This window comes from Sebastes umbrosus, chromosome 18, assembly GCF_015220745.1.
Source record: "Sebastes umbrosus isolate fSebUmb1 chromosome 18, fSebUmb1.pri, whole genome shotgun sequence".
Taxonomy (NCBI): domain Eukaryota; kingdom Metazoa; phylum Chordata; class Actinopteri; order Perciformes; family Sebastidae; genus Sebastes; species Sebastes umbrosus.
The window spans coordinates 28,453,494-28,462,146 of NC_051286.1; positions in this window are offsets into that span (position 1 = coordinate 28,453,494).

Consider the following 8,653-nt stretch of genomic DNA (forward strand, 5'->3'; position numbering starts at 1 on the left):
GAAAGTTGAGACTGTGGTGGCGGATGATCTGACCAAGGGGGAGCATGTAGATGGTGAAGAGGAGGGGTCCCAGCACAGAGCCTTGAGGTACACCATGGTGACTGGGGCCGGGGTGGAACTGGAGTCTCTGATGGTGACAAACTGTTTTCTGTTTGTGAGGTAGGACTGAAACCAGGAGAGAGCTGAACCGATGAGGCCAAGGTAGTCAGATAAGCGGGTGAGGAGGATGGTGTGAGAGACTGTGTCGAGTCGGCTGAGAGGTCTAGGAGGATGAGGATGCTGATGTGACCAGAATCTGCAGCGATGAGGAGGTCATTCGTGATTTTGATGAGGGTGGTCTCTGTGCTGTGGTGTGGTCTGAAGCCAGATTGAAAGATTTCATAGAGCTCATGGTTGGCATATGTTGATGGAGTTGGGTGGCCACTGCTCTTTCCAGAATTTTGCTCAGGAAAGGAAGGTTGGAGATCGGTCGGTAGTTGTTGAAGTCATCCCGGTCCAGACCTGGCTTTTTGAGGATGAGAGTGACTGAGGCCATCTTGAGGCTGTCAGGTACCAAACCAGATGCAAGGAGGAGTTGATGATGTTCACCATAATGGGGCACAGGGCAGGTAAGCAAGCTTTGACCAAGGCTGTGGGCATGGGCTCCAGAGAACAGGTGGAGGCTTTGGCCTTAGTGACCAACTTTGCGACCTGAGGAGCACATACACGGGAGAAGGAGGAGAGGGAGCACTGAGGCAGGCGAACATCCAAGGGAGCCACGCTCAGTGGCTGAGGTGTGTGTCGGAGGGGGGCAGGCGCCAAGTGCTGCTGATGGATGGACTCAACTTTGTCCTGGAAAAAGTCCAGGAACTTAGTGCAGAGGTCGGGGGCACCTGAGGGGAGGGGGGGATCGAGGGGGGCGAAGTAGCCGGTTGTTGGTGGTGAACAGCATTCTGGGGTGGTTTTGTTGGATGGCAATGAGGGTGGAGTAGAACTGTGTTTTGGCCTGGGAGAGAGCTGCTTTGTAGGCCCTCACATGCTCTTTATAGGCCTCAAGGTGGACAGTGAGGCCAGATCTTTTGTAGAGCCTCTCCAGTTGACGGCCGGTGGTCTTTTGGGTGTGGAGTTCAGTGGTGAACCAGGGGGCGGGACGGGTGTAGGAGACAGTCCGGGTTTTGAGGGGGGCAAGGGAGTCAAGGCTGCCGGATAAAGTGGCGTTGTAGTGGGCAACCAGCCCATCAGCTGGTCGTGGGGATCTGAGGCCAGATGGGTCTCTATCAGGTCGTTCAGAGCTGGTGTACTCACTATCTTGATGTTCCTGTATGAGATGGTACGTTTTGTGCGCTGCCTGGGCAGGGTGACAGGAACAGTGCAAAGAACAGTGAAGTGGTCTGAAACGGCGAGGTCCAGGCACTGCAGATGGGAGGGAGTTGTGCCAGTGGAGCACACCAGATCCAGCGTGTGGCCTTTAGTGTGGGTGGGACCTTTAGCATGCTGTGTGATGTTGAAACAGTCCAACAGTGACAAGAATTCAGTGGCAAACAAGCAGCTGGTGGAGTACACATGAATATTGAAGTCACCGAGCAGGAGTGTAGATGGAGAAATGGAGCAGACAGAGGTGAGAAACTCAGACAGCTCAGACATGAAGGTGGTAGAGGCTTTAGGGGGGCGGTAGATGAGGATAACCTGGAGCTGTGTAGACCCAACCAGAGATAAAGTGACACACTCAAACGAGGTGACATTGGGTAGTGGGAGTTCTTTAACCAGGATGTCAGCTCTATGTATAACAGCCAGCCCGCCGCCACGACCCATGGAGCGAGGCTTCTGTATGTAGACATAGCCAGGGGGAGTGGCTTCATTAAGTGCCATGAAATCCTGCTGATTTTGCCAAGTCTCAGTTAGGCAGAGAAAGTCGATTTTCCTGTCAGTGATGATATCATGGATGAGTAGTGCTTTATTGTTAAGTGAGCGAGCATTCTGCAGCATAATACCATGATCCGAGTAAACAAACTTGCACCGGGAGGCTCTATGAACATAACGGGGGCGACGTAGGAGTCCGAGGGATTTAATGTCAGCGATGCAGTTTGGAGTGAAGTGACAAAAGAGGTCCAGGAGTTGCATTGTTGAGTATTTGAAGAACACCATGTCTGCAACAGTGGAGCGCCGGCTAATTCCTGGAGCCGCAATCCATGGAGGTGGCTCCCGGCCTCGGACCGCAGCAGCAGCAGGGAATGTAGCCAGAACAGCAGCAGCAAACAGTGTAGCCAGAACACAATGTGGATAGTCCTGGAGTCGTGGCATGGAGATGTCCAAACGTGAGCAGCGGAGTGACGTTGGATAATCCACAGTATGTTGATAGCTCCGATGGATCGCTTGGTCGGCGGAGCTAACAGCCGACCGGCGGCTAACAGCTAACAGCTGATCACTGGAGAAGGTGAGCACACAGAGCCAAATGTGCACAATCTTCAAACAGTTAGCAACACCAGACAGTGAAGTGTAGAGACAACTTATAATGATAACTTCTTCCTACATGCAGTGAATATAGGCACAGATTTACACAAAAGCAAAGTTTTGCTTCGGGACTGTGAAGCGGCGACATACACGCCAGCGTCCTCTCAATCCGAAATCACTATCTCTCTACTCTCTCTACTCTCTCTAATCACATCAGTGACTCTACTCTTTGTGTCTTCATTTACAATCAAAAACTAAATCGGTAAAAATGGTGTTGTGAAATAAATACTCACTTGGGAAAAAGGGCATTTTGTTTAAAAAACGAGACTGAATGTTTGACGGTGACTGATGTACTAGTCACAGTGAAATAGCACAACGGTGACCGATCAGTTCCTTACAGAAGGGTGGCGTAATTCTCCAGTTACTTTTCTCCTGTACTTGGAAGAAGCAGAGTAAAGGCCAGTCGTTTTTTTTCTCCTTCTATTTCCCGCCTCTGCCATCAGCTGACGGTTAACACCCACACTTTGGTTGTTGTGGTGACTTTGAAAATGAGAATGTTGGGGGTTTGTCTGCTACCTGTTTCACTGTTTTTCCCACCTAGGATGGCGATTTACAACACTGATACTGGGAGTAGGGTGAAGAGTGTTTTTATTTTTCATGGGGGAAAATACTGCCGTTTACCGGAAGTGAGCTATACCAATCTCCCGTTCCTTCCTGAAAGTGTTGACCTGGAGGCGGCTTCCTCTCTGTTTGCACCCCCACTTTTTCCAAATGTGTTGAAACTGTGCCAAACCCGCTCAGAGACAGAGGCGGGAGTTCTAATCTATAGACTGCAGTCTGCATCTGGGGGACAGAAGTGGACATTGTTGAGGACTGCAAGTACCTGGGCGTCTACTTAGACAATAAAATGGACTGGTCTAAGAACACAGAGACTCTGTACAAGATGGGTCAGAGCCGCCTGTTTTTTCTCAGGAGACTCAGATCCTTCAACGTCTGCAGAACCACGCTGCGGATGTTTTATGACTCGGTGGTGGCCAGCGTCATCTTCTTCGCCGTAGTGTGCCGGGGCAGCAGGGTGAAGGCAGCCGACGCTAACAGACTCAACAAGCTCATCAGGAAAGCAGATTCTGTCCTGGGAGTTAAACTGAAGTCTTTGGTGGAGGTGTGAGAGAGGAGGATGCTGAGGAAACTACTTAGCATTAGGGACAACGCCTCTCATTCTCTGCACACCACACTGGAGTCAAACCAGAGCACCTTCAGCCGTAGACTGAGACTACCGAGGTGCACCACAGAACGCCACAGGAGGTCTTTCCTACCAGTGGCCATCAGACTATATAACTCCTCCCCCTTCTGCAGGAAGGACAGCTGAAAAAAGCGAACACTGAGAACAAATATAATATCAATATCATGTGCAATACCACTTTTTCCATTCTCATGTGCGATATCACTGTTCATTGTGTGCAATATTAATGTCCAACATGTGCAATATTACTTCTTTTCTCATTACATGCAATATTACTTTTTTTCAGTTTTTTAGCTTACTTTACCTTTTTTATTTTTACTTATCTCATTACTCATTTTACTAAATGTATCTTACTTAATTGTTATTCTTTTAGGCACTGGTGCTAGAAATAGTACTTTTTATTTTATACACTTGTATTTTATACACTTGAACTTGTTGTAATTTTGTTGTATTTTTGAGCAATCTCTGGCACAAGAATTGTCCTTCGGGACTGATAAAGTTATATCTTATCTTATCTTATCTTATCTTAGACATCTACATGGCTGATTCTCACCCCATCATTTCATAAAGCTGAATCCCACACGTCTCTGGTGATACACTGTCACATGTCTGGGTTTCATTGCCATTATCACAGAGTGCTTTCCAGCCAAGCCAGTGGATTCCGTCTTGTGCTCTTCCTGGATTCATGGACTCTCCTGGACAGAGTCGCATCAATCTGCTGCCGTTTTTGGTCAGCCGGTGGCCGACGTGTCTCGCAAGCAGGGAAATTGCCGTGTTCTCCCTGGTTGTCAGAGATGCTCATCCAGTACTGTCCCCCTGCCTACCCCACATCTTTCTGCCTCTCAGGCTGGTCATGTAGTTGCTCTGTGGAATCGAGACACGTCATATGATCGTAGCGAGTGGGATGTTACGCTGAACGCTAGCTCCAGAAAGCCAGCTCCAGAAAGCCTGGTTCAAACATTGCTTAAAGTTTAATTTGCTCAACTGTGGTACACTGACCTTTTTGGATACAGAGAATGACTGATGCCGCACCAACCAGGTCAAATCGCACACACAAAAACAAAACATCAGCGAAATCGAGTACAGGCTGATTTGGATTACAGGGATACTCGTGAAGCATTTCCTCCTAAATATGCATTACAGTTCTCTTCTGACATCAAATTGATCAGAACGGACCTTGACTATCAACTGAATCAGATGAAGGAAGCGTTCCAGTCTCAGAATAAAGAAAGCGTCGAGACTGAGCAACGCAGAAAAGGATGTTGCTGAGTTGGAGGACATGAAAACAGTCCTGTAGAAAGTCCTCCCAAGATAATGAAAGTGTGCTGAGTATATATGTATATAATAATCAGATCTATTCTGGTAATAATGAGATAATAAGTCATAACCAAAGCCTTGACGTCTTCTTCTCTGGTGAATGCAGAGCGCTCACATACAAAGTACAACCACCTCATTCACAGAGTTTCTGAAAGCGTTTTTATTTCTTTGAACATAGCAGATGATGGTGATACATTTATTACAGTGATCTTAATCATTTCATCTCTCCCAGCAAACATGAGTCCTGATCCAACAGCATCAATGGTGACATGAGAACTGAATATTTGGAGCATATCTGAGCACAGATCTGCACAGCTGAGTGTAAAGTTCTCCTTCTGATGACCCTCTGCTTTGGTTTTGGTTGTTAAATGGTTGTGAGCAGACGGGCCACATGGTGTCGTCCAATGAGGATCCACCTGGACCCGACTTCAAAAAGTACTACGATAAAGTAGTACTAGGACTAAATGTTTCTGTGCAATACATGTATGTGTGTTTTGTTTTTTATTCTATCATAAAAATGTTCTCATATTGTCTTTAAATGGTTTTGAGCAGACGTCCTAAAGTAACGTCCTCTCCACGTACAATAAACCACATTTTGATTCAGTTTTTTAAATCTATATCATCTCTGAAGGCTGCATATTTGAATTCAGATTATTGGATTAGTAATGAGGATATTTTGTAACAGAACAAAGAACAAAATTAAGCAAAATTCTCATGAAAAAAGCAAAATCCTTCATCACAAATTAAAGTATATTCTTAATATACAAAATTAAGAAAAATAATTAATGGAATAAGCAAAACTCTTGATCACAAATTGAAGTATATTCCTTAAAGTGTTAGGTTTAAGTTTTGTTTTGGACCCCAGAAGCAGAGACGGACTCAGGTAAGTAAAAAATTAAACAGAGTTTATTTTCCAACCAGGAAAACAGGAGCCAGCCACGCCCCATGCCACTCATATGCCCTGCCAGGAGAAAAAGAGAGAGACAGGAAAGGGAAAACAAACGCCAACAACACAACAACAAAACCAAAACCAACAGGATCGTAACATAAAGTACAAAATTAAGCAAAATTCTCATTGAAAAGCAAAATTCTTCATCCCAAAATGAAGTATATTCCTTAAGTAAAGAATTAAGCAAAATTCTTATGAAATAAAACAAATTTCTTGATCACAAACTTAAGTATATTCCTTAAGTACAAAATTCAATTCAATTCAATTTATTTTTGTATAGCGTCAAATCACAACAGAAGTTATCTCAAGACGCTTTATCTATAGAGCAGGTCTTAGACCGTACACCATAGTTTAGAGACCCAACAAGATCCACCGAGCGCGCTGTGGCCAGGAAAAACTCCCCGTTTAGTGGGAAGAAACCTGGAGCAGAACCGGGCTCTGGGTGGGAGGCCATCTGCCGAGACCGGCTGGGGGGGAGAGAGATAGAGAGAGAGTCCCCTAACACCCTTATCTGATCATAGTCAAACTACACTCTACATTAGAAAGACAGAAACAGACCCTCATGCAGCAAAACCCAGTAAACTGAACTATACAAAACAACCTTATAGATGGACAAACAAAAGCAACGACGACTACCAGAAAGCAATCAGACATCAAACAATTCAATCTCATTTAGACCATTTTCTTTCCACCTCATACCACCAGAGTAATTGCAGCCTGAATCAGGCTGTACAGGATATTAATAACATATTTGACAATGTGGCAAATTTATCCAATCTGAAACAGTCTCATCATCACAGATCAAAACAGCCAGCCAATGAAAAGTGGTTTGACACAGAGTGCAAACATCTGAGAAAAAACACTCAGAAGTTTATCTAATCAAAAACACCGACAACCTGATGATCCTGAGCTCCGCCTCCAATATTGGGAAACACTGAAATTATACAGAAGAACACTCAGAACTAAAAGGGAACAACATGCACAGCACCAATTGGATATAATGGAAGAGTCCATTGACTCAAATACTTTCTGGAAAAAATGGCACTCTTTCAGCAAACCACACAAAGAAGAATTGGCTATTCAAAATGGTGAAATATGGAAAAAACACTTTGAAAACCTGTACAGCACAATCACACTGAATTTGGCCCAAAATGATCTCCTCAACAAACTCCAAACCTTAGAATCAGTCGTTAAAGACAATCAGAACCCTTTAGACTATCACATTACTGAAGAGGAGCTACTGGCTAAGATCCAGGCCCTGCAAACAATGAAGCCCAGTGGTCCTGATGCTATTTGAAATGAAATGCTGAAAATTAGCAACCATAAGTTCAACACAGCCATATTAAAAGTATTCAACCTCGTTCTGAGCATTGGACATTTCCCTGACATCTGGAGCAAAGGAATCATCACACCGATCTTTAAAAATGGAAATAAATTTGACCCAAACAATTACAGAGGCATATGTGTCAGCAGCAACCTGGGGAAGTTATTCTGCAGCATCCTGAACAGCCGACTGCAAGACTTCCTCAGTGAACATAATGTCCTGAGCAAGAGTCAGATTGGATTTACACCACAACATCCAACTACAGACCATATATACACCCTCCACACCCTCATTAATAAACATGTCCATTACAACAAGTACTACAGACCATATCTATACCCTCCACACCCTCATTAACAAACATGTCCATCAAAACAAGAACTACAGACCATATCTACACCCTCCACACCCTCATTAACAAACATGTCCATCAAAACAAGAACTACAGACCATATCTACACCCTCCACACCCTCATTAACAAATATGTCCATCAAAACAAGAACAACATTTTCTCTTGTTTTGTAGATTTCAAAAAAGCATTCGATTCAATTTGGCATAATGGTCTGTTCCTGAAATTAATTGAAAAAGGTGTAGGAGGGAAAACCTATGATATCATTAAAACAATGTATACAAATAATAAATGTGCTGTGAAAATTGACAATATGGAAACAGATTTCTTCCCCCAAAGTAGAGGGGTGAAGCAGGGCTGCAATCTCAGCCCCACCCTGTTCAACATTTATATTGATGAATTGGCAAAATCACTAGAACAATCCCATATCCCTAGTCTCACCCTCTCTGACACAGAAATGAAATGCCTACTTTTTGCAGATGACCTCATATCGCTAGCTCCATCTAGGGAGACATTACAGCAGCAACTGGATCATCTGCAGACCTTCTGTCAGACCTGGGCCCTGACAGTTAACCTGGAAAAGACTAGAGTTATGGTCTTCCAGAAACGACCCAGGTGTCAGGGAAACCCAAACAGGTTCTTACTGGGCTCCACTGATATAGAACAGACACACAGCTACACATATCTGGGACTAAACATAACATCAACAGGGAATTTCAAACTGGCCATTGATGATCTCAGAGACAAGGGAAGAAGGGCCTTCTATGCAATTAAAAAGTCTTCAAACATAGATATACCTGTAAGAATCTGGCTCAAAATATTCAACTCTATAATTGAACCAATTCTACTGTATGGTAGTGAAGTGTGGGGTCCTCTTGCAAATCAAGACTTTGATAAATGGGACAAACACCCAATGGAAACCCTACACGCTGAGATATGCAAGAGCATTCTCAGAGTCCACAGGAACACCCCCAAGAATGGATGCCGAGCTGAATTAGGCCAATTTCCCCTTTTAATTAGGATACAAAAAAGAGCCATCA